Below are 7900 nucleotides of genomic sequence, written 5' to 3'. Positions count from 1 at the left end.
CGTGCGCGCGATTGACTGACGGGCGCTGGGCGGGCGCGCGGGCGCGCGCGCGGTTGACGGACGGGCGCCGAGAGGGCGGGCGGGTGCGAAGCCGAGGGGCGCCGAGCGGGCGGCGACGGCGGGCGGCCTCCGCCCCGGCCGGCCCCGCGCCCTTTGTGAACCCGCCTCCGGGCCCCGCGGCGTGCGGAAGGCGCCCTGTTCCCTCCCCGCCCCCGCCACACGACCCGAGAGAACCTTCCAGAGCCTCCCAGAACCTTCACGTTCCTGAGGCGCCACGTGCTGCCGCGGTGCCCCTGACGGAGCCGCCCAGCGCAGCCCGGGAAGCAGGTACCAGTGGGCCGGGCTCGGGGTCACGTCGCCTCTTTTCAGCTTGACCCCCGCACCCCCCACCCCGGCGTCGGCCAGGCGTGGCCCTCAGCACGGCCCGGACCCTCACGCCCTGCCGCGGGCGCAGGGGGCGACGGGAGGGGACATGGGGACCTGGGGGGCGACGGTCGGGGACATGAAGGAACTGGGGCGCGGGGGGCGACGGGCGGGGAGATGGGGAACTGGGGGCGTAGGAGGGCGCGGGGGCGCAGGGGGGACGCGTGGGGCGGGGGCGTTGACGCCCGGGGCAGGCTGGGAATGGGGAGCCGAGGCCTGGGAGGGGGCGGGGGGAGGGAGGGGCGGCGGGGAGGGGCGGGGCCAGCGCCGGGGCCAGCGCCGGGGGAGGGGCGGGGCGGGGCCAGCGCCGGGGAGGGGCGGGGCCAGCGCCGGGGGAAGGGGAGGCGGGAAGGCGCGGCGGCCGCCGGGACCCGCCCGGCACGGGGAGCGGGCGCGGCGGCTGTCTGCGCCTGCGGGTGTAGACGGCGCCCGCGGCTCTGGTGCCCGGGCACGGTGCCCGCCGTGCTCCCCTGGGGCCCTCATCGGGGAGTGGGATGGGCCAGACGGTGGCGGAGTCTGAGTCCGGAGGCGGGTCTGCCGAATGCGGGCTCAGCTGCGGTTCGGGCCGGCTCGCCCTCGGGGTGCGGACGTTGCTTGCAGTGGCCGCGGGTCGGGAGGGAGGTCCACGCCCGGCGCAGCCGCTCGCAGGTGTCCGCGGGCTAACGGCGGTGGAACCCGCCCCGCCTGGCCCTCCGCTCGCGGACGGCAGCTCGACCTGTGCGCCCCGGGTCTTCAGGCGATCGGACCCAGCCCCGCAGGCTCCCCGTGCCCGTGCCCGTCCCCGAGTGGCAGCCGCGCACATCGGCTTGGCTGAAGTCCGGCCGAGCCCCTGGCGGGTGCGCCGGCCGGACGGAGGTGGGCGCCCGCCCCCCGGCTCCCGGGGCAACGGGGAAGGCCGTTCTCGTGGCGGTTCTCCCGGTCCCTCGCGCTCTGGTGGGGGAGCCTCTCCCGCGGCCCCGCGTCGTGGGATGCTCCGCCCCCGCTTCGGGGACTGCCTGGTGGCCCGGCCTGGGCGCGCCTAGCGGGGGAAGGGGGCGCTCGGGGAGCTGGGCTGCTGGAGACGGCAGGTGGTGCGGTAGGGACAGCGGCGTCCGCGCGCCTTACCGGGAGCCGCAGCCGCGGGAGGCCCGGCCCTCGCGACCCCATTCTTCGGCTTCTGCTCCGGCGCAGCGGCGCGGAGCCTGTTGGCGGAACCCGGCTGCTTCGTTCTCAGCCCGGCGGGCGTGCGCGCCGGGTGCTTCTGCGCGCTCCCAGCGGCCTCGGGTGCGCCCGGACTGCGCGGCGCGGGGCTGCTGCCCGGCCTGTGCGGCTCCTGGGCTCGCTGCCCGGCTTCTGACCTGGCGCTGAAGGTTCCCAAGAGCACAGGCCGCTTCACGGACAAGGAAACCCAGGGAGACGTTGGCGCGTTGGTCCAAGGCAGAGCGGAGACTCTGCTTTTCTGAGATTTTGTATTTCCTCCAGAAACACAGAGCGTGAGCCGGGGGAGGGGCAGACGGAGCGGGAGTAGCGGCCTGCGCCGAACAGGGAGCCCGCGTGGGGATCACGGCCTGAGCTGAAGGCGGGAGCCGCGGGCTGAGGTTCATCGGGGAAACCTGGCTCCAGTGGTCATCGGCCGTTGAGTATGTGCAGGTCCGGCCACAGCCGGTACCGCAGGAGTTGAAGAAACCGAGACAGTAGCAGGGTTGCTCGCGGCCGGGGCTCGCGGGCTGGAGGGATCGTGGAAATGACATTTGGCCTGGAAACCTGATGTCTGAATGACCTGGGGACGGGGGAAGCGTTTTCGGAGCTTAGGGGCCGTGCAAAGGCCATGGGGTGGTGGAAGGCCCTGCTTGTCAGAGGAGGTAAGCGATGCCTGCTGAGGCCGGGAGCAAGGGTCAGGGAGAGCAGAGGGAGTCCCTCCAGGCTTAGGTGGCCCGAGGAGTGTGTGTGTTCGTTTGTTTGAAGATTTATCTGTTTGAGAGAGGAAGCAGGAAAGGAGACAGGGCGGCGGGGGCAGACTCCCTGGTGAGCAGGGACCCTGAGGTGCGGCTCGATCCCAGGACTCCAGGATCATGACCTGAGCCAAAGGCAGTCGCTTAGCCAACTGAGCCACCCAGGCACCCCCTAGGAGCAATTTTTGAATTTTTGTTTCTAATTTATCATCTTAGGATGACTACAGGCTCACAGAAGTTTGCAGGAGTCTAGACAGGGGCCTTGCACGTGTCCTCACGTTCCTGCCGTGGTTCTGCTTTGTGCATCTGTGACACAGTATCCCAGCCGGGACCCTGACCTGATGCCGTGGCGGGCAGAGCTCTGAGCCGTCGTGTGGCACGCGTGGATTGTGTACTCGCCCCCCCTAGCCAAGAGGTGGGGCATCCCCACAGCACAGAGCGCTCCCTCCAGCCGCCCCTGGTAGACCCACCCTGCTCGACCCGGGGCGCCCCCGAGCTGTTCTCCATCACCCCCTTCCCCGGTGCGGCCTTACAGCACACAGCCTCTGGAGACCGGCTCTCGCCACTCGGCGGGGTGCCCCAGAGAGACCTTCAAATTCTCACGTGTATGGGGCGTTCTTCCTTTTTGTGCGAGTGCTGTTCTGTGCCGCGCGTGGGCCCGATCATCTCCCTATTTTAAGGTCCCTGACGTCAGTCCCGTGCAGGCACAGTGTCCCGGGTGAGAGTGCGGGCATCTCTGGGACCCATCTGGCCCACGCAGGAGACGAGGGAGGGGTGGAGGGGTGGTCTAGGCGCTGGCCTACCATGTCTGCCCTGCATTCCCAGGTGCAGGCGCACCTGCACAGCCGCCGCCGGCTGCGGACCGGAAACTCTCTCACCCCAGCCGCTTGCCCGGTCGCCAGGGAGCTTCTGCTGCTCCGAGGACAGCTAGCACACCCCTCATCAGAGCCTGTCCGGACCCCCCCAGCGGCGGCCGAGAGGACTCACCAGCCCCTTCCTGTACATGTGTTGTAGGTTACCCGGCGCCCCACAGCTGGGGCCCTGGACCAAAGAGGTGCTCCTTGGGCATGTCGCCTCTGCTAGTCCAGCCAGTGTGTATTGGGGGAGACCGTATCGGGTATCTCCCCTGTAAGCCTGCTGCCTCTTACCTGTAGTCCCAGTGAGAGAGAAGGGTGCTGTGTCTGTCCCCCACCAGCCTAGGGGGGAAGCCTGGCCTTCCCTCCGGCGTCTGTGGGGCCTGGAGCCTTGGGGCAGAGTCCAGGAGAGACCAGACTAAGTGACTGAGTGAGGGGTCAGGTGGCCAGATGCCTCCGTGTGGTGCTGCCCAGTGGACAGTGCCAGAAACCCCGTGTAGACCAGAGCAGAGTCTGTGGTACTCAGATCCCCATAGCACGTAACACAGGAGGCTGCTGCCGTGACTCCGGGGGGCTGAGAAGGAGCCCCAAAGAGAAAGGCACCCACACACCCTCCATCTGTCCTGCCGAGGCTTCAGGTGCTGGCAGCCACGCCACCGGCTCTTCTCCTTCCTGCCTCCTACGGGCTAGTCCTGGCCCAGGCACTGGCCTGCTCTGTGTCTGACGGTGTGGCCCGCAGAACACTAGGACAGTCCCCAGTGCCTCACGACCTTGTGGAAGCCCCCGTCTTGAGCGTGAGTAGAGTTTGCAACGGGATGAGTGTCACGTCTCTGATTACGTGACACTCTGATTACGTGACACATGGCAAAGGTGACAGGATTTTCTGGATGGAATTAAGGTCCTTAATCAGTTTAATTTTAGGGGCACCTAGGGGCTATCGTTAAGCATCTGCCTCCGGCTCAGGTCATGGTCTCAGAGTCATGGGATCGGGCCCCATGTCAGGCTCCCTGTTTGGCAAGGAGCCTACTTCTCCCTCTCCAACTCCCGCTGATTGTGTTTCCTTTCTTGCTGTCTCTTTCAGTATCAAATAAATTTTAAAAACTCTTAAAAAAAGAAAGAAGAAGAAGAAGAAGAACTGCCTGTTGCTTAGGAGAGGCCGCTAATTTTTTTTTTTTTAAGATTTTATTTGTTTGTCAGAGAGAGTGAGCACAGGCAGACAGAGAGGCAGGCAGAAGCAGAGGGAGAAGCAGGCTCCCCGCCAAGCAAGGAACCTGATGTGGGACTCGATCCCAGGACCCTGGGATCATGACCTGAGCCGAAGGCAGCCGCTTAACTGACTGAGCCACCCAGGCGTCCCCGCTAACTTATTTTTTAAAAAATTAAAAATCAGTTGATTTTTAGTTAATGTAAAAGGAAATTATTTTGGTGGGCCTGACCTAATCAGGGGAGCCCCTTAGAAGAGGGACTGGAGGTCCTCCTAAGGTCACAGGGATTCTTCTGTGGCCACAGAGAAGCATGCAGCTGCCCTGAGGGGAATTGTGCCAACAACCTTGTGAGCTTGGAAGGGGCCCCTGCGTCAGGCCGCACAGCCCCCACCAGCGCCTGGATGCCACAGCAGGGGCCCTGAGCAGAACCCCCAGCTCCGTGTCCCCCGGGCTCCTGACCTGCAGAAGCTTTCAGACGAGCGTTGTCTTAAGCTTCTGGGTTTGTGGTCACTTACTGCCTTCCAGTAGGAAGCTCGTGGGCCGCTCCCCCATCCGTGGGGGTTCCGGAGCTTCCTCTCCCGCCTTCCTTGATTCTTGTTTCTCTGGTCTCCCCGGCCACCTTGCCCTCCGGTGGCCCAGGTCAAGGTTCAGCTGCTTCAGGGACCCCTCCCTGGGAGCCCACAGCTGGGCTGCGCCTATGGCATGGTGAGCCGCGGTGGGGTCACTGTCTGTTCGTCCTCCTGATGGCACAGGGCAACTGGCACTTCCTGCCCCGTCACTGCAGGCGTGGCTGTGGCACGGGTGCTGCGGAAGACACGAGGGCCGAGCTCTACGGCCGGCAGCATCCGCCCCTCCCCTTTCTGCCTTGGATGCCGTCCGCCCCCATCCCCGCCAGGCCCAAGAACAAGGAGGAGGACAGAGGAGCCTCAGCAACCATGGTGGGTGACCGGCGGAACAAAACCGTGTCCCTGGCCCTAAAGCGATACGGAATCACGATCCTGTGCTTCTGGAGAAGTCTGCTTCCTCCAGGGGCTCTGAGGGAGCGGCTGTCCGACCTCTGCGGGCTCTGGCAGTCCTTGGCTTGTGGACACATCCCTCCCCTGCGCTGTGTCCCTGTGTCCTCATCTTGTAAGGACACCAGTCACTGGACTTAGGGCACACCGTCCTCCATTACAGTCTCTTCTGAACTGTTGGCCAAGACCCCACTTCGCTAGGTTCTGAGGCTCCCGGTGGGCCTGAATGTGGGGGGACCCTGCTGAGTGCGGCCCCTGGGGCGTGTGAGCGGAGCGGACGTTTGTTGTTCGCTGACACGGAGCTGCAGCGTGTCTGTGACCGTATGCAGCGCCGCCGGTCTACACTGTCACGTGACGACTCATCTTCGTGCTTGTCTTCGCTGGACACGGACCTCCTGCCAGAGGGAGACGGCGCGTCACCCCTGACTGCGACGCACGGGCCCTGGGGGTGGGGGTGGGGGGCTTGTCCGACCAGCTGCCCCCACCCCCCGCACATCCTAGCGACGGAAGCAGCATCGTGTAGGAAAATAGCTAATTCGCACCCAGAGCAGTCGGGGCGGCCTTCGGCGAGAGCTGGAAAGTGCATAGAGAAGCCGCCAGGCTCCTCGGCAGGAGAGGAAGAAGAGCCACGAGAGGAGGGGCCGCCTGAAGTCGGGGCGAAGGCAGAGCCGGTGGGCGTCACGGCCCCCAGCAGCACCCCGTTCGGGGGGTCCTGGGCCGCAGACCTGGGCCGGAGCCTCCCCGAGTGGGGGCTGCTCGGCTGAAGCAGGGGACAGGCTGCCGGCCAGCCGCACAGTGAGCCAGGCCCCGCAGGGAGCCCCGCAGAGAGCCCGCAGGACATGGGGACTGGAAGGCACCGGCCACGCTCGAGGAGCCGAGGAGACGGCGCCCTGGGTCAGAGCAACCCTCGCGCTCCTCGGGCCGCCAAGGCCCCCAGTGTTGACCCAGCCCCAGGCCCATGCTGACCCTGGCCGCCTGGAGGAGGCAGCGGCCGGGATGCCGTCACGGTCCCTAGCTTTGCTCAGTTACCTCGTTCGGTTACCGTTTTAGAAAGGTGACCAAAACAGTAAAACATTTTAAAACCACCTACCTTACGCTTCCCTGATCTGGGCCGGGCTCCCTTGAGGCCACTGAGCTAACTGCTGTGTGCCCGTTGGCCCCCTTCCCAGCAGGCTGCCCCAGGGAGTCTGGCCCCGACTCGGCCTGCAGGGCCCCATCCGTGGCTTTGCTGCTGGCTGTGAAGAAGCCACGCGACCCCTTCTCAGCACCGGGCCCAGTCGGGCCCCTAACCGGCTGTCAGGCTACAGCCTCTCCCCAGCAGTGCTGGCGGGTGTGGGCTCCCTGGGCCCCGTGGGGGCGAGCAGCACCCCTAGTCCCCACCCACGTGCTGCCAGGAGTGCCCCCAGGCGTGTCAACCACAGCCGCCCTGGAGGCAGGACCCCCCCAGGTGAGGCCCGTGGCCGTGGACTAATAGCCTCTGCTGTCGTCCCCGGAGGTAGCCTTGAGGGGGTCAGCTTGCGCCCTGGGTGTCCGCAGGACAAGCTTGGGCCCTGCACCCAGCATGCGCTCCCTGTGCGGTGCGTGAGGAATGAAAGAGAGCGCAGCCCTCCCCGCAGGCGGCTCTCTGCTGCGGAACGTCCCGCTGCCCATCAGCACTGCTGTCCGGGTGGTGGGCCGCTGCGCGGGGAGGGGGCCCATCTTTCTCCTTCACCATCTCCTGACAGATTCTGGCCGTTGGCACTTAGCACGTCCACGCTTCTTCCTCCAAGGGCTCGTGACTTGGTATGGTCCTCGGGGGCCTGACCTCTGGGATATGCCCGGGATTAACAAATCTAGGCGAAGTGTGAGCGTGAACAGGGCAGCCCAGGGGGCCCGGCCGGACTTCGGCACAGAGCGTAGGCCGTAGCCGTGTTACTCTTCTAGGGCTGTTGTACCGAAGAACCACATGCAGATAGTCCACCACCTCCTGGTCAGGGAGCCGGAAAACCCGGGCTGAAGGGGTCGCAGGGCCACGCTCCCTCTGGAGGCTCCGGCCAGGGCCCTTCCTGCCTCTCCCAGCCTCTCGGGGCCCTGGAGCCTCCTGGTTAATGACGCGCTTTTCTCGGTGTGTCTGTGTCCGGATGCCCTTGGTCTTACAAGCTCCCCGCTCGCCGGATCAAGGCTGACCTCGTCTTAACTATTCACATCTGCAAAGACCCTGTTTCCAAGGAAGCCCCAGCTCACAGGCTCCTGACGGTCAGGACTTCAGCGGAACCTCTGGGAGTCGCATTCTACCCGGAAAGACCTCCCAGCTGGCAGGCTCCGCCCCTGCGGCGGGTCCGTGTGTAGCAGCGATCTCGCGCCCGGCGGTCGGCCGCGTGAAACAGAGCTGAAGTGCTAGGTACGTCTCGGTCCGTGTCAGACATGTAGTGAAGCCTCGTGGGGCGTGTTACTGACGTACAGCTGATCACTCAGGCTGAGCCCTCGAGCTGTTC

At 65.7% G+C, this 7900-nt stretch overlaps 1 long non-coding RNA gene across 1 annotated transcript; it reads left to right on the top strand.

Moving 5' to 3' along the window:
• The first annotated feature begins 46 nt into the window (after positions 1-46).
• On the top strand, positions 47-4106 carry LOC116569071. Its single transcript, XR_004276846.1, has 2 exons — positions 47-327; positions 2571-4106. It is a non-coding gene; the product is annotated as an uncharacterized LOC116569071 (long non-coding RNA).
• Positions 4107-7900: the final 3794 nt, after the last annotated feature.

The sequence above is a fragment of the Mustela erminea genome, chromosome 1, assembly GCF_009829155.1.
Source record: "Mustela erminea isolate mMusErm1 chromosome 1, mMusErm1.Pri, whole genome shotgun sequence".
NCBI classification, from domain to species: Eukaryota; Metazoa; Chordata; class Mammalia; order Carnivora; family Mustelidae; genus Mustela; species Mustela erminea.
This window is presented reverse-complemented; position numbering and strand designations above follow the sequence as displayed.